Here is an 18,277-nt window from a genome sequence, read left to right as displayed (position 1 = left end):
ACTCCCTGAAACTATTACAACACCTGTGTGAAAGAGGGCACCGAGTGTCGTTACAAAAGTTACAGTTTTGTCAGACTCAAGTCGAGTACCTGGGTTTTATCATATCTCATGGGCAAAGGCAGCTAGGACCAGAAAGAATTCAGACAATACAAAGAGCCACCATACCTAAGACAAAGAAGGATATCTTGTCATTTTTGGGGATGGTTGGGTACTGTAGACAATGGATCCCTGATTATCGGGAATGGGATGCAGTCCTAAGATCAGCTGCTCTAAATGATGCCCCACCCAAGGTGGAATGGACCCCTGAGAGAGAGGAAGCATTTAAACAGTTAAAGAAAGTGATCACTAATGCCCCGGCGTTGGGACTTCCGAATTATGGAAAACCTTTTCAAATGTATGTGAATGAAAAAGAAGGATTTGCAACAGCCGTACTGACCCAAGAACACGGTGGGGGAAATAGACCAGTGGCTTATTATTCGGTTTTGCTGCCTCCAGTGGTAAGGGGAATGCCAGCATGTCTACGCGCTGTAGCAACTACCGCGGTGATGGTGGAGAAGTCGGTACCTATTGTTTTGGACTATCCATGTACTGTCATAACAGCCCACGCTGTGTTATTACTGTTGAATTCCGCTGCCACACAACACTTTACAGCATCTAGAAGAACAGGTTATGAAGTATTAATACTGTCACACCCTAATTACACCTTTCGGCACGCACCGGTAGTAAACCCAGCCACTTTCCTTCCTACTACTGACATAGAAGATCCAGACCAGCATGATTGTCTACTAACAGTGCAAGTAGCCACCTTACCAAGACCAGACTTGCTCACAGAACCTACGGACAATCCTGATCTCATTCTGTATACAGATGGATCATCGTACAGGCCGTCAGATGATTTACTTTTGGCAGGTTATGCAATGAAACGGTTGAAGCATTTGCCCTGCCTCCCGGAACCTCGGCTCAGGCTGCTGAATTGTTTGCCCTCACCAGAGCTTGTATAATAGCAAAAGATCAAACTGCCAATATCTATACTGATTCTAGATATGCATTTGGTGTGGTCCATGATTTTGGGCAACTATGGAAAAACAGAGGCTTTATCACCTCTGGCGGAAAGCATATTAAGCACTCTCAATTGGTGCTTAATCTATTAGATGCCATTCAGTTGCCAAGTAAGGTAGCCGTTATCAAATGTGCAGCTCACACAACCGGTGAGGATGAAGTAGCAGTAGGAAATAGGAGGGCTGACGAGGCAGCCAAACAGGCCGCTTCGGCACAGGCAGACTGCCTTCAAGCAGTCTCAGTTTCCCCTCCACAGACACTTGACATCCAACTACTTAAAACAGCCCAACAACAAGTTACTATGCAAGAAAGAAGGACTTGAGAACACCAGGGTTGTTTTCTGAAAAACGACATTTGGTATCACCCTGATGGGCGAACTGTTTGCCCTAGATCTCTATTCTTGCCCCTGTCTCGCCTAGCACACGGTCAGGCTGAATATGATCATCTACCCCAACCTAGTATGCCCTTTGAAAATTTGCAAATTGATTTTGTCCACATGCCTCCAGTATCAGGTTTTAAGTACCTATTGATGATAATAGACATGTTCACAAGGTGGGTAGAAGCGTACGCCACTAAGAGAGATGATGAGAAACCAGAAAAACTGAAACACTGGTTTGACACCACATGAAGCCTTATTGGGAAGACCAATGCCTACTGGCGTAAAACCACCACTGGCAGCTGAAAAAATAGCATTAATCAGACTGCCATATACGAACCATGCACATTGGAGCACCCCACCGGAGTATGTAAGTGGGAACTGAGGCCGACAAATGACACTGAGATTGCAGAAATTGGACCGAATGAAATCTGTGTGACAGGAAATAAATCTGTCTATCTGGATGGAATTCTATATCGGCCCCCCATTAATACATGCGTGAGAGGAGTATACACCTTGTATGACCCTGAAGAAAAAAGAACTTATACCTTTGGGCAGTGGCAAAATGTAGAAAAATACCTGTCTGTGCATAGGATTGACCCCCTACCCCCTATAATTAATTTGACCAGACTGCACAATTTGATACGTAATGACAAGCAAATTGAGGAAGCTCTGTCTAAACGAGGCAGAGACATCCACCAATTCAAAATCGAAATCGCAGATGAAGTCACCTCCTTAACAGTATACCACTGGTGGGATGTGTTTTACGGATGGTCCCCCAGGGCCTCAGCCGTATTGAAACTGGCCATACACCCCATAGTAATCTTGGGTGCAGTTATGCTTGCGTTGTTGATAATCATTTGTGCAATGTATATGAAATTGAAAAAATTAATTGGTCAAGTAATGGGCCTAGTATCCCACGTGGAAAGAAAAAGTGTGTTCATAAAAGAAAGGTTAAATCGCATAGAAGAAAATATATGATTACGACGAGGAAAAATGCCTTGAAATGCGACCCTACCCTGAAGGGTATGAACCCCCTTTTAAACATGAAAAGAATATGAAACCGTGTTGATCTGGAAAAGATCAACAAGGAGGGAGTTGTAGAAGAAATCAATCCATGTCCTAGGTTAAAGGAAGGGTTAAGTTCGCTTTTGCTGATTCTGTAGAATTCACGGAGCTAGAGAAAATTACCGAAACTTATCAGCCTCAAAGAACAGAATGTTGTATATACATGACTGTCTGGTCTTTGCATGAGTTTCCAGATCAGCCTATGGACAGAGAGAAACTATGCAAGAAACAGATAAAGTGTGCCTACCGGGGTGAACTTTGTACTCACAGTTTCGTATGAATAATGCTCATAGATACAATGACCTTTGTACTCACAGAATGTATGAATAATGTTTATGTGTGGCGAGTTGCAGATAAAATTCCTGTTTCAACTGTATAAAGATAGTGCGAAGTTGCCTGTAAAATTCGGAGTTCTGCCTTGGTGTGGACTAAGCGGGCTCTCCGAGATATCTCGTTAGTTTTAGAAATAAAATTCTCTCGAAGCGCAATTCTGAAAGTCTCCGCCTGAGTTAATTTAAGCTAAATTTCCTCGACAAGCACAGATAAAGAGAGTGCTGCACTGTTGGAGGTGCAGTCTTTCGAATGAGACATTAAACTGAGGCCCCATCTGCTCTCTCAAATGGAAGTAAACGATCCTATAGCACTATTTCGAAGAGCAGGGGAGTTATCCCAGGTGTCCTGTGGCTAATATTCATCCCTCAATCAACATCACAAAGAGACAGATTATCTGGGTCATTATCAGAGTGCTGTTTGTGGGAGTTTGCTGTGTGCAAATTGACGGCCGCGTTTCCCACATTACAACAGTGACTACACTCCAAAAGTACGTCATTGGCCGTAAAGCGCTTTGAGACGTCCGGTGGTCATGAAAGGCGCTATGTAAATGCAAGTCTTTCTGTAGGAGTTGTTCCCGAGTCCAATTCCCCGGCTCTTTCCCTGTACTTTTGAATCCTGCTGCTCCCTTCGTTTCCGGTTGGACATTCCTTATCCCAACAATTCTCTGCTTCAAAAATTCCCCGAACTTCTCCTCTTGTTCTTTCCACTATTATTCTAAATTTATACATATAGTTACCGACAAGAATGATTCCAGGGATGAGGAACTTCAGTTAGGGGACAGACTGGAGAAGCTGGGGTTGTTCTCCTTAAAACAGAGAAGGATGAAACGAGATTTGATCGAGGTGTTCAAAATCATGAGGGATCCAGACAGAATAGAGAGAGAGAAACTGTTCCTATTATCAGAAGGTCGAGAACCAGAGGACACAGATTTAAGGTATGTGCAGAAGAACCAAAGGCGACATGGGGAAAACCTTTTTACGCAGCGAGCGGTCAGGATCTAGGAGGGTGGTGGAGGCAGATTCAATCATGGCTTTCAAAAAGGAATTGGATAAGTACTGAAGGAACAAATCGCAGGGCTGTTAAAACCCCTGTCGAGAGTACCGCCAGGGACCTCGGTGGCCATCGGCTGTCCTCTGAGCGGTACTTGGGTGGGCAGAGGCCTTCATCAAATTTGGGCCCTATGATTCTACTCACTGTATCAAAATCCTTTGTACTTTCCAACACATCTATCAGTTGTCCTCTTAATACTGTCTTACTATGTGTGCGCACTAGGGCCGTGCAGCAGATCAGGTCTCCAGTCGTCCTGGTTAACCCTTGCCACTGGACCAAGACCTAGCTCTGTCAAACCCGTGTGGTGGCTGGTGTGCAACGGTCACCACACGTTAAAAAAATCCACGCACAGGCATCTTCCACCCTTCAATATGTAGTTCAGGACCTGGAATAGAAACATAGAAACATTGAAATATTAGGTCCTTCATTGAAACACCTGCAAACTCATCCTTTTTTGGCGTGGAAGCAAGTCATCCTGGTTTCGAGGGACTGCCTATGATGATGAATATTGTCTGTTCTAATGAAGAAGAAGAAACAGTGTCTCCAGCCTCTCCTCATTCTGAGGCCTCTCATCCCAGGATCATCGCGATGAATCTCCCCTGCACCCTTCACATGAGCTTGACGTCCTTCCCGAAGTAAGGTGCCAAACCTAACCATTGACTTGTAGTGGTTTAGTGTGAAGTTTCTTCAGCTGATTTTGATTTTTTTTCCTTCTCTCAGGCTCAAGGAAAAAGAATGTTGACTACAATCTGCCCAGGGAGTGTATCCGGAGCTACTTCCCCACCAGGAAGTGTTTTGCGTTTGTCAGGCCGGCCGACAAGGATGTGATGAAAAACATGGACCGGCTTACGGACACCTGCCTGGATCCTGCCTTTGTGGAATAGACCAGAGATTTTGTGGATTATGTTTATAAAACAGCACAGATAAAGAGACTGAAAGGGGGCCACGCTGTCAATGGGAGATGTAAGTCACTGTGCACTGTCACTGTCGGGTACGGTAGCATAATAGTTATGTTGCTGGACCAATGATCTGGGGCTGAGTTCAAATCCCACCATGGCAGCTGGGGAATTTAAATTAAGTTCATCAAAGATTGTTCTCCTTAGAGCAGAGAAGGTGGAGAGGATATTTGATCGAGGTGTTCAAAATCATGAGGGGTCTGGACAGAGTAGATAGAGAGAAACTGTTCCCATTGGTGGAAGGGTCTAGAACCAGAGGGACACAGATTTAAGGTGATTGGCCAAAGAACCAAAGGCGACATGAGGAAAAACGTTTTTATGCAGCGAGTGGTTAGGATCTGGAATTCACTGCCTGAAAGGGTTGTGGAGGTAGATTCAATCGTCGGTTTCATAAGGGAATTGGATATGTACCTGAAGGGGAAAAAATTTTGCCGGGGCAAGGGTGGGGGAGTGGGACTAGCTGAAGTGCTCTTGCAGAGAGCCGGCACGGGCTCGATGGGCCGAATGGCCTCGTTCTGTGCTGCAACCATTCTATGATTCTAAGTGTGATCACATTTACGATGGGCCTCAATAGAGATGAGAGTGCGTGCGGAAGGCATGACGGAAGGTTAGGAGAGCTACACAGCTGGGGTTTGTTCAACCACGTTCAGAGGGCATGCAATTAAATGGAGATTTAGGTACACTGTGAAACACGAACACCTCAGGTAAATGATCAGCACTAGTTTAAAACAATATATCACAATAGATGTACAGGAGAAACCTTGGGGCCGCAATTACTCTTTTCCGAAAGGCCTGTTAGTGCCACCGGGAATTGCTAATGGGGTGTTAAGTACTTTTCGCTCTGCGGCAGGCAGCGGAAGTGACCCGCCTGGAATTTCCCCCGGAATGCCGAGGGCAGAAACGGCTTTGCGCCGTGCCCAGTAGCTTTCGCGCCGATGATGTCATCGCCGTGCACACCAAGTATGCTCAAGTATGTTCTATTGTAAATTGCTATGTCAACATTTGACACTTACTCTTGTGTGTGCAACTGACCATGGGATCATGCATTTTCTGTTTAATTATTTCTAAATGGCCTATGGTACAGAGAGTGAATAATTGTGCTTTAATCAGTGAGTAATGGATTTTTGGGGAAGTTACAACGATTCTAATGCACAATTACCTAACTGGCATTCAACCTCTAATAGAAAGAAAGAAAGACTTACATTTCTATAGCAACTTTCATGACCATCAGTGATTCGCGTCTCAAAGTGCTTTACAGCCAATGAAGAACATTTGGAGTGTAGTCACTGTTGTAATGTGGGAAACATGACAGCCAATTTGCGCACAGCAAATGGGCAGCACACTCGCCTCTGAGTCAGCAGATTGTGGGTTCAAGTCCCACTCCAGGGATTTGAGTACATAAATCTAGGCCGACACTCTAGTGCAGTGCTGAGCGAGTGCTGCATTGTCGGAGGTGCCGTCTTTTGGATGAGAGTCCCTGTTTGCTCTCTCAGGTGGGCTATAAGATCCCATGGCACTATTTCGAAGAAGAGCAGGGGAGTTATCCCCGGTGTCCTGGCCAATATTTACATTTCTATTTATATAAATACAAGTATTTCTTTCTTTCTTTCTACCTGCGTGTGATTCATGTACAAGGACCCCCAGGTCTCTCTGAATGCAAACACTTCCCAGTCTCTCACCATTCAACAAATATTCTGTTTTTTATTTTTCCTATCAAAGTGGATAACTTCACACTTCCCCACATTGTATTTCATTTGCCATGTTCTTGCCCACTCAGTCAACCTGTCTATATCTCTCTGCAGCCTCTCTACATTCCCTTCACAGGTTATTTTCCCACCTAGCTTTGTATCATCGGCAAACTTCTATACATTACACTCGGTCCCTTCATCTAAGTCATTGATATAGATTGTAAATAGCTGAGGCCCGAGCCCAAGGTAGGACACTGCTGGACTTTGAGTTTGGAGAAATATAGTATTTTGAACACTGCATAGGGTAAGTCCATAATGCAAACTTTGAAATCCTTTATTTTTTATTAGGCAGTGCAACGACTCATTGTTTTATTGTTGACAACAGAACTCTGTGGCCACAAGTTACAAAGCCATGTGTGTGAAGAACGCCCAAGAATCTCAAGACAAGTCGTCCGCCATCATACTGGAGCTGGGCGGTGCGGTGGAATCTAAAAACAAGGATCGGTCTTACGTAAAGCCAGGAGGGTACGCGGAGTTTGAGGAGGACATAAAGGTGCTGGTTGAGGAATACCGAGTCACACCAGGCAAAGGAGTCCAGGTACGCCCTCAGCGCCAGGAACATTTCTGGATCATTTAATGTTGACTGGGTGGACCCAGGCAAATGTTCATTCAGGCACTCTATCTCCATTCTTGCAATTCAGATTGAAGAATCTGCCAAACCCGTGTCTTAAACAGCCCGGTTGTTTTTGAACTTGCTTTCCAGGAGTAAAACTAATCTGATTGGTGATGGGAATTGGGCAGTTTGTATAATGGCCAGTTGAACTGCAACGCTAGTTGTACACCCATGTGGCAGGTTTAACATCCACCATATTGTCTTTAATGAACATAGGAATGGGAGTTTTTTTATTTTATTTATTCCTGGAATGTGGGCGTCACTGGCAAGGCCAGCATTTATTGCCCTCCCCTAATTGCCCTCAAGAAGCTGGTGGTCATCCACCAAGGTAGTTAAGAGCCAACCACATTGCTGTGTGTCTGGAGTCACGTATAGAAGAAGATAGGCCAGACCGGGGAAGGGCGGAAGATTTCCTTCCCTAAAGGACATTAGTGAACCAGTTGGGTTTTTCCAACAACCCGGTAGTTTCATGCATGCATTTCTCAAAAATATCACCATTACTGATACCTGCACTAGCTTTATTTTTTAATTCCAGATTTATTTACTTAACTGAATTTAAATTCGCCAGCTGCCGTGGTGGGATTTCAACTCTAGTCTACGAGATTATTAGGCCAGGTCTTCTGGATTACTAGTCCAGTAACATAACCACTATGTTACTGCTCCCTTCATCACCTTGAAACCTGTTCTACCATTTGGTCAGACTAGGGTTAATTTATACCTCATCTCCAATTATCCAAAGCTGTATTTTCTTGCAATTTTAGTATTGTGTGAGTTCCCTTAAAGTGTACATACGAGGCGAGGAGTTTAGGGAGGGGGACAGCGGGTACTTATAGTCTCCTGCCTGTTTAATTCTACTCTCCAATCTGTCTCATTCTATCCTGTAACCTGTCCCCCTCTATCCTCCTAGCTGTCTCCCTTTGTTTCCCGCTAAGCCCTGTGTTGTGTATCTGTAATGCATGCACTCCCATGTTCCGCCACCAGGGAGCTCATCCCCTGAAGTCCCAAGGGATCCCAACATCCTTTGGGAGCACTGTATATAAGCCGGCCCCTAAGGCCTGTTCCTCACTCTGGAGTGTCTTATTAAAGACTGAGGTCACTGTTACTTTAACCTCCCTGTGTGCAGCCTCATCTGTGTTAGGAACACAATACCCTGAATACACGCTTCTCACTTTCCTTCCCCTTTAAATCCCTGAGCCATTGAAACCAAAACTCATGACATAGTCTCCGACTCAAACTCGTTCCTTTTTCCAGGACTTCTGAACTGTGGAGCTACTCAGCTCCCTCCAGCATCACTTTCTCTCAGATTACAATACTTTATAAACCGAAGCGTGGTGTTGCATAATCGCCACAACTTGTTTACCTCGGGTTCACCCTCCTCCCCCACTCCCTTACAACTGGGGTGTGTCCTCCCCTCCGACCTTTGGCATCTCATGCAACAATATTCCTTTGTTGAATGCTAGCAATCTCCCCAAAACAAACTCTGTTTTCTTTTTACAGGCTGAGGAAGTTCTGCATGCATTTCTCAAAAGAAAGGAGCAGCGCTTGGAGGCCCTTCTACAGGCCGGCGTAACCTTGATGACGAGAGATAAAGAACAGTTTGCACCTCAGTCAGCAAAATTCATCAGCTGGGCCCTGAGTGTGGGGCAGGGTGTTAATAGAGGTATCGCTTCTCGGCCTTTTGGCTAAGATCAAGTGTAGTACTGTTTCTGACCAGCCACCATGACCCCAGGGTGGTTCCTCCCTGGTCAGGAAGGTATATGCTTGCATTTTTGGAAACAGGAGGTGGGTGGGGAGGTTTGACCCATCCACCTCCATGGAGGTGTGTGGGGGACCTGACCCATCCACCTCCATGGCACGAACCTGGTATTGCAGTACTTCCAGGAACGGTGCAGTGGCTCTAGGCCTTTTGGCTAAGAGCATTGGCGCAGAGTGATCCTTGGCATGTGCAAGGTGACCTCTGGTGTTTGTGTTTTGACAAAGAATTGGAACGATTGGCTACGAATTAAAAAAAAAAAAAAATTGGCTAAGATCATGCATAACTGACCTGACCAGCCACCATGACCTCTGGGTGGTTTCTCCCTGGTCAGGAAGGTATATGCTTGCTTTTTTGGAAACAGGAGGTGGGTGGAGTGGCTTGACCCATCCACCTCCATGGAGGTGTGTGGGGGACCTGACCCATCCACCTCCATGGCACGAACCTGGTATTGCAGTACTTCCAGGAATGGTGCAGTGGCTCTAGGCCTTTTGGCTAAGAGCATTGGCGCAGAGTGATCCTTGACTGGTGCAGGGTGACCTCTGGCGTTTGTGATTTGACAAAGAATTGGAACGATTGGCTACGAATTAAAAAAAAAAAAAAAAATTACACATCAGTAAGTGACCTCCCGCCCGCTCCAGGCCAGATTGGTGCGGGCAGGAGTCGGCGGGAGTTGGCATTGGACCGCTGTGTGCAGGCAGCTCTGTCCTCAACGCTAAGTGTCAAGATGCTGTAAAAAAGGTTAATGAAGTTTATTTAAATTTTATCTTTACAGGTACTTACCTGGATGCGGTCCCCTAAAGGTCGTCAGGTTTTTTTGTTTTGTTTTTGATGCTTTTTATTTTTAGTTGTTCGACCCTCCCTGGGCCCAACTACATGCTCAGCAGCCCTAGCAGGTTAGGCCTAAATTCTCGAGAAGAATGAGAGGTGATCTCATTGAAACAGACAAAATTCTTACAGGGCTTGACAGGGTAGATGCAGGGAGGATGTTTCCCCTGCCTTTGGAGTCTAGAACCAGGGGGTCACAGTCTCAGAATAAGGAGTCGGCCATTTAGGACTGAGATGAGGAGGAATTTCTTCACTCAGAGGGTGGTAAACCTTTGGAATTCTCTACTCCAGTGGATGCTCAGTGGTTGAGTATAATCTAGACAGAGATCGATAGATTTTTGGATATTAAGGGAATCGAGGGATACGGGGATAGTGCAGGAAACGGGAGTTGAGGTCGAAGATCAGCCATGATCTTATGGAATGGCGGAGCAGGCTCGAGAGGCCGAAAGGCCGGCTCCTGCTCCTATTTCTTACGTTCTTATGTTCAAAATTCAGCAGATTTATAGAATCATACAGCACAGAAGGAGGCCATTCAGCCCATCGTGCCTGTGTTGGATTGAAAGAGTTATTCAATTCATCCCATTCCTTCACTCTTTTCCCATAGATCTCTTTATACCCCCCCGCCCCCCGCCTTGCGATTAATGTCAGTAACCTCAATTTAGCTGTTTGGTGCCTGGTACAAAGTAAAGGACTCGGGAGCCAGAGATAGCTATCTCTCCAACAGTGGTCTGCCACTCACAATCCCAGAGCAACACTCTCCTAATGCCGTGTTGTGCCAGACATCATATTACTCATTTATTTATCATCGGGATGTGGCCGATGCTGGAAAGACTTAAGACCAGAAACTGCGTAGCGCCCCGTTTGGGGAGATAGATTTTGCGGGAACGCAAAGGTATCGGCGGGCCCTACTCAATTCTGGCAGAGGCAAGCTTCCGGATTAATGCTCCGGGAGGGACATGGAGCGTTAAATCAAGCGCCAGCACTTCCCTTGGAGCGCTGAACCAGGCAGGAGGGGCGGTATGGTCAGAGCACTGCACAGTGTCCCGGGCAGCACTGCCGGGATCGGAGGCTCCTTCCCTCCCTGAAAGGGAAGGGCCATCAATAAATGCAATCCCTTGCTAGCCGTCGGCAGCCGCGACCATCAGCCCCACGCACTCTAACAGAGCGCAGGGCTGATCAAGCACGCCGGAAGAAAATGCGACAAGAAAATGGCCGGTGGGTTCCAAAAAAAAGTTTTCACTTACCTCAGCGGCAATGCCCTTGCAAAACCGCTCCCCAAGCTGCCGGCAGAGCTCACAACACCTCCTGCCGCTGGCCGGTGTTGTCGCATCTGCGGTGGTACCAGCCGATCGTCCGGGCGCAGGAGATCGTGGTGTTAGGGGCTACCACCATCGCTAACCTGCGAGGCAAGTTGGTGGGTGTTGGTACTCTCACCGCGCCCTGTCGCTGAGCCAGAGCGCCCTCTTATCGCCCCACGCAGGCGCAAACGAGGCCAATTTCTCCCTCCTATTGTGTTGCTCATCTCTAGTTGCCCTGAGAAGGTGATGGTGACCCATTGCAGTACCGAAATAGCCTCACAATGTTTATACACTTTTTCTTACAGCTTAATGGCTTGCCATTTCAGAGAGCAAACCAAGTAGGGTGAACTAGAATCACGCAGAAGCCTGACTTGTGTAGGGCTGGATGTGGTTAGAGAAGGTGCTCCAGGGATTATTTTCTGATGGACATTATTGAAACATTTGGATTTTCCACTCACCAACCCACAAATTACCTTATGGAATCCAAGGTCACAACTTGAAAGAGCAGACGGGGCCTCGGTTTAACGTCTCATCCGAAAGATGGCATCTCCAACAGGGCAGCACTCCCTCAGCACTGCACTGGAGTGTCAGCCTAGATTTATGTGCTTAAGTTCCTGGAATGGGATTTGAACCCACAACCTTCTGACTCAGAGACAAAAGTGCTCCCCACTGAGCCACAGCTGACACCAGGTGGGTTTCCACGATGGACATGCACCTACTGGGCTGAGACTGGGTGCTATTTCCAATACAGGGAAGAGTCTTTCATCTTATTACACTGAAGCTGGGTCTTTCAGTGCTCATCATCAATGTGCCCATCCACCATATCATTCTGCTTGTCTTCTGCATATTCTTAACAAGTGTGAATTTTGTTCAAACAGTGAACTTTTTCTTTGATTTGTTCATGGGACGTGGATTCACTGCCCTTAGAGAAGATGGTCTTGAATCCCTGCAGCCCATGATATTTTGTAATGGTTTGGTACAACTGTGTTTCAGAGAGCAGTAAAGAGTTAACCACATTGCTGTGGGTCTGGAGTCTCAGAGACCAGACCGGGTAAGGCGACAGATTTCCTTCCCTTAAGGACATCAGTGAACCAGATAGGTTTTTACAACAATCATTGGTCATACTCGGTTTTTAGTCCAGATTTATTTAACTAATATGAATTTAAAATCCCCAGCTGGTAGGATTTTAACTCATATCTCGGGATCATTAGTCCAGGCCTATGCCAGTAACATAACCACAAAGGTACCATAAGCTCTGCTTAATGAATTATTGAGTCTGACAGAGAACAAGGTGCACTAGGCTCAGTGCCCAAATTTTTGCATCCTGCCCAAGATCCTAGAACCAGAGAGATTTACAGCACAGAGTCACATTTGAACCAACTCGTGGTTTGAGCGATCCAAAAATAATTCCGCTCTCTCACCGTATCCTTGTATCCTTTTCAGCTTCCTTATCCAATTTGCCCTGAAAAGATGCACTGATCTCTGCCTCAACCATTCCTTGTGTCAAATTCATGCAGGGGAAATCATGTTTAACTAATTTACTAGAATTCTTTGAGGATATAACGAGCATGGTGGATAGAGGTGTACCGATGGATGTGGTGTATTAGATTTCCAAAAGGCATTCGATAAGGTGCCACACAAAAGGTTACTGCAGAAGATAAAGGTACGCGGAGTCAGAGGAAATGTATTAGCATGGATAGAGAATTGGCTGGCGAACAGAAAGCAGAGAGTCGGGATAAATGGGTCCTTTTCGGGTTGGAAATCGGTGGTTAGTGGTGTGCCACAGGGATCGGTGCTGGGACCACAACTGTTTACAATATACATAGATGACCTGGAAGAGGGGACAGAGTGTAGTGTAACAAAATTTGAAGATGTCACAAAGATTAGTGGGAAAGCGGGTTGTGTAGAGGACACAGAGAGGCTGCAAAGAGATTTAGATAGGTTAAGCGAATGTGCTAAGTTTTGGCAGATGGAATACAATGTCGGAAAATGTGAGGTCATCCACCTTGGAAAAAAAAACAGTAAAAGGGAATATTATTTGAATGGGGAGAAATTACAAAATGCTGCGGTGCAGAGGGACCTGGAGGTCCTTGTGCATGAAACTCTTTTGAGTCCTTGTGCATGAATCCCAAAAAGTTAGTTTGCAAGTGCAGCAGGTAATCAGGAAGGCGAATGGAATGTTGGCCTTCATTGCGAGAGGGATGGAGTACAAAAGCAGGGAGGTCCTGCTGCAACTGTATAGGGTATTGGTAAGGCCGCACCTGGAGTACTGCGCGCAGTTTTGGTCACCTTACTTAAGGAAGGATATACTGGCTTTGGAGGGGGTACAGAGACGATTCACTAGGCTGATTCCGGAGATGAGGGGGTTACCTGATGATAGATTGAGTAGACTGGGTCTTTACTCGTTGGAGTTCAGAAGAATGAGGGGTGATCTTGTAGAAACATTTAAAATAATGAAAGGGATAGACAAGATAGAGGCAGAGAGGTTGTTTCCACTGGTGGGGGAGGCTAGAACTAGGGGGCACAGCCTCAAAATACGGGGGAGCCAATTTAAAACCGAGTTGAGAAGGAATTTCTTCTCCCAGAGGGTTGTGAATCTGTGGAATTCTCTGCCCAGGGAAGCAGTTGAGGCTAGCTCATTGAATGTATTCAAGTCACAGATCGATAGATTTTTAACCAATAAGGGAATTAAGAGTTATGGGGAGCGGGTGGGTAAGTGGAGCTGAGTCCACGGCCAGATCAACCATGATCTTATTGAATGGCGGAGCAGGCTCGAGGGGCTAGATGGCCTACTCCTGTTCCTAATTCTTATGTTCTTATGTTCTTAAATCATCACTCCAGCAACCACTGCATAAAGCGATGTATCCTACCCCCTCTCTCCCCACTCTCAGTGGCCAATGTATCCTTCCTATGGTATGATGCCCAGAACTGCTCACAGTGCTCCAGGTGTGGTCTAACCAGGGTCCTGTATCGCTGCAGCATAACTTCTACCCCCTTGTATTCTAGTTTTCTCGTACTCCAGTCCTCACCTGCAATGGCTTCTCTTCCCACTCCCGGTGTCCCCAAGGATCTATCCAAGGCCCTCTCCTATTTCTCATCTATATGCTGCCCCTTGGCGACATGATCCTAAAACATGGTGTCAGTTTCCACGTGTACGCTGACGACACCCAGCTCTACCTCACTGCCACGTCTTTCAACCCCTCCACGGTCTCCAAATTGTCAGACTGATTGTCCAACATCCAGTCCTGGATGAGCAGAAATTTTCTCTCATTAAATATTGGGAAGGCCGAAGCCATTGTCTCTGGTTCCCCGCCACAAACTCCGTTCCCCAGCCACCGACTCCAGCCCTCTCCCTAGCATCTGTCTGAGGCTGAACCAGACTGTTCGCAACCTTAGTGTCATAGCTGACCCTGAAATGAGCATCTGGTCACATATCCACAGGCATAACTAAAACCGCCGATTTCCACCTCCGTAGCATTGCCTGTCTCCGCCCTGCCTCAGCTCATCTGCACCTGAAACCCTCATCCATGCCTTTGTTACCTCTAGACTTGACTATTCCCACGCACTCCTGGCTGGCCTCCACATTCTACCCTATGCAAACTTGAGGTCATCCAAAACTCAGCAGCCCTTGACCTAACTCGCACCAAGTCCCACTTACCCATCACCCTCTGTGCTCACTGACCTACATTGGCTCCCGGATAAGCAACGCCTCCATTTCAAAATTCTCATCCTGTTTACAAATCCCTCCCTGACCTCGCCCTTCCCTATCTCTGTAATCTCTGTCAGCCCCATAACCCCCCGAGATATCCGCACTCCTCTAATTCTGCTTTCTTGAGCATCCCTGATTTTAATTACTCAACCTTCGGTGGCCGTGCTTTCAGCTGCCTGGGCTCCAAGCTCTGGAACTCCCTCCCTAAACCTCTCCGCCTCTCTACCTCTCTTTCCTCCTTCAAGATGCTCCTTAAAACTGACCTATTTGACCAAGCTTTTGGTCACCTGCCCTAATTTCTTATGTGGGTCGGTGTCAATTTTTTGTCTTATATTACTCCTGTGAAGCGCCTTGGGACATTTTACTACATTAAAGGCACTATATAATTGGAATTTATATAATTGGAGGTGTTTATGCTCCACCCGAGCCTCTACTGTTTGGAATTCTGAAGAATGAGAGTTGACCTTATCGAAACGTATAAGATTATGAGGGGGCTTGACAAGGTGGATGCAGAGAAGATGTTTCCACTGATAGGGGAGACTAGAACTAGGGGGCATGATCTTAGAATAAGGGGCCACCCATTTAAAACTGAGATGAGGAGGAATTTCTTCTCTGAGGGTTGTGGATCTGTGGAATTCGCTGCCTCAGAGAGCTGTGGAAGCTGGGACATTGAATAAATTTAAGACAGAAATAGACAGAAATAGATAAGGGGATAAGGGGTTATGGGGAGCGGGCGGGGAGGTGGAGCTGATCAGATCAGCCATGATCTTATTAAATGGCAGAGCAGGCTCAAGGGGCCGTATGACCTACTCCTGCTCCGATTTCTTATGCTCTTATGTTCTTATAAAAACAAATTTCTGTTTTAAATATAAAGGCCAGAATTTTATGACCTTTTTTTGATTATTTTCTGTATTTTATTTAATAATTGGACTTTTTTTTTCAAAAATATACTTTATTCATATAAAATTTTCACAATACACTGGAAAATAACTCAGTACCTTGCAATCAGCAATTCCATACAATTCGTTTGGATGCTGACAGCAGTCCCATACAATGCACTTGCGTGCATTTCATTTCAAGGTACAGTTTAGTACAATCCATAAATCATGTTACATGTAGTATGGTGCAAATAAGGGTTTTACATGGAGCAGATGAGAACAGGTTTACATTCCATTCCAGGATACATTTCAATACCGATCACAAATCACGTTACATGTAGCACTATGCAGATGAAAGCAGTACACGGAACAGATGGGGATACATTTACATTTCTTTACAAGTTACTAAACAGTGCAGAGACTTTCATTATACACGGCACAACACAGGTGTTTTTCAGTACATGTTAATCTGCTTGTATACATAGAGCACCAAGTACAGCCTGATTTCACCCTCTGGGTTTACCGTGACGGAAGGGCCTTAAACTGTGGCCCTTCCCCATCATGCCTTTGCACCAATTTTCAGTGTGTCCCTCAGCACGTAGTCCTGGACCTTGGATTGCGCCAATCTGCAACACGCAGACGTGGACATCTCCTTGCTCTGGAAGACCAGCAAGTTTCGGCAAGACCAAAGTGCGTCTTTCACCGAGTTGATGGCCCTCCAGCAGCAGGTGATGTCTGTCTCGGTGTGTCTCTGGGAACAGCCCGTAGAGCACAGAGTCCTGTGTTACGGAGCTGCTTGGGATGAACCTCGACAGCAACCACTGCATCTCCTTCCAGACCTGCCTTGCAAAGGGGCAATCCCGAAGGAGATGGATGACAGTCTCGTCCGCACCACAGCCAACTCGGGGGCGGAGTGCCGTGTCTCTGAAACCCCGGCTGTGCATGAAGGATCTGACGGGTAGGGCCCTCCTCACCGCCAACCAAGCTATGTCTTGGTGCTTGTGTGAAAGCTCTGGCGATGAGACATTCTGCCAAACGAGTTCGACAGTCTGCTCGGGGAACCACCCGACAGTGTCCACCCTCTCCTTCTTTCGTAGGGCGACCAGGGCCTTACGTGCTGACCACTGCTCTCGGGCCTTGTGGTCATTTAGTGATTGGACTGTTATTATATTTGGGGCTGGATTTTCGGCTAGTTGCTGCCTCTGTTTTTGCCCCGGTGGGGCGGCAATGGCGGCGATGAGCTCCTCCGGGTGGGCAGCCAGCTTCCAGCGCCTCGCCGGGACTTTCAGTGGCGGTTTCGGTGGGGCGGGGAGCATTACCGCCCGGAAGAGGCGAGCCGGTGTGCAACGCCCCTGGTAGTGACACTGGCTCGATTTTTGGCTTCCGCTTGATCGGTAGCACTGCGTAGAACACCGTGCTCGGACCGCCTGTGAAACCTGGCGGTCTGAGCTGTAGCAGCTGTAGTGAGGTGAGTAATGTCCACCTCGGGTAAGTGTGATCGTTGTTTATTGCGATTTATGCTGTGGTGGCGTGAGTTATTGATTGGGAATCTTTTTGGTGGGTTTCTTTTCCTCCCCCAGAGATCTCAGAGCGCTCTGAGGCCGGCGATTTAGCTCAGGATTTTCCCATGCTCAGCCGGCTGCTTAGCTCAGGATTTTCCCATGCTCGGCCGGCCTAGTGCCCTAAGAGAGGTGTGCAACGTCTCCCTTATCTCTCTGCCCCTCACTCAGGGCCCAGGTGCCCAATTTTGCTGACTGAGGTGCAAATTGCTCCCGGGCGCAAACTTTACCGCCCCGATTACCGCAATTACTGCCCCGAAATGAGCAAAGCCAAAAATCCAGCCCGTTCGGGGTTCAGCAGTTGGATTGAAATGTTCGCTGACTTTGTGGGACTACAGCACCGACGTTTCTAACTTATTCTCTCTTGTTGTTTTTGGTTCCCAAGCCACACGGGAGAGGGCCAAAGCAGCAGAGCAGGAAAGCAGAACGTTGGAAGAGGAGAACCGTGTTGTCCGGCAGCTGGACAAAGGAGGAGAACCAGCGGCAACTCCGGCAGAAGGCGGAACTGGAGCGGGTCGGAGCATGAGAATGTCCTGGGGCATCGGTTACTGGAGCAGAACAACCTCTTAAAAGAAGAATTCCACGAGCGTGCCCAAGAAATGCAGGAGGAGATCGACTCTCTGAGGAAGCAGCTCGAAGAAACAGGCTCCCCTTCATTCGTGGACATTGCTCTAGATACTGCTACCTTGATCGTGCCTGGCTATTACAAATTCTTGCCTGTTGGTGCAAAATTAGCACGAAATCTGTTCAAGAGTTTTTTCCAAATGTGAGTTTCACCGTTGGTGCTGAAATTGGGGGTTGATGCTTTTCTTGATATATATTAATGACTTGTGTACAGGATACAATTTCAAAATGTTGCAGATGACACAAAACTCAGAAGTATAGTGAAGAGAGAGGAGGACAGTGACAGACTTCAGGAAGACATAGATAGGCTGGTGGAAAGGGCAGAGACATATGAAATTTAATGCAGAAAAGTGCAAAGTGATACATTTTGGTAGAAAGAACGAGGAAAGGCAATAGAAACTAAAGTGGGTGCATGGACAGGGAGA

The 18,277-nt window shown here is 46.7% G+C and overlaps 2 pseudogenes; both read left to right on the top strand.

The window, feature by feature from the left end:
* Positions 1-8,828, top strand: part of LOC139255063 (guanylate-binding protein 1-like) — a 128,349-nt pseudogene extending 119,521 nt beyond the window's left edge.
* A 37-nt stretch (positions 8,829-8,865) lies between these two features.
* Positions 8,866-9,100, top strand: LOC139255066 (U2 spliceosomal RNA; annotated as a pseudogene).
* The last annotated feature ends 9,177 nt before the right edge of the window (positions 9,101-18,277 follow it).

Source organism: Pristiophorus japonicus, unplaced genomic scaffold (assembly GCF_044704955.1).
Source record: "Pristiophorus japonicus isolate sPriJap1 unplaced genomic scaffold, sPriJap1.hap1 HAP1_SCAFFOLD_584, whole genome shotgun sequence".
Taxonomy (NCBI): Eukaryota; Metazoa; Chordata; class Chondrichthyes; family Pristiophoridae; genus Pristiophorus; species Pristiophorus japonicus.
The sequence above is the reverse complement of the archived record's forward strand: the minus strand, read 5'-3'. Positions and strand labels throughout refer to the sequence as shown.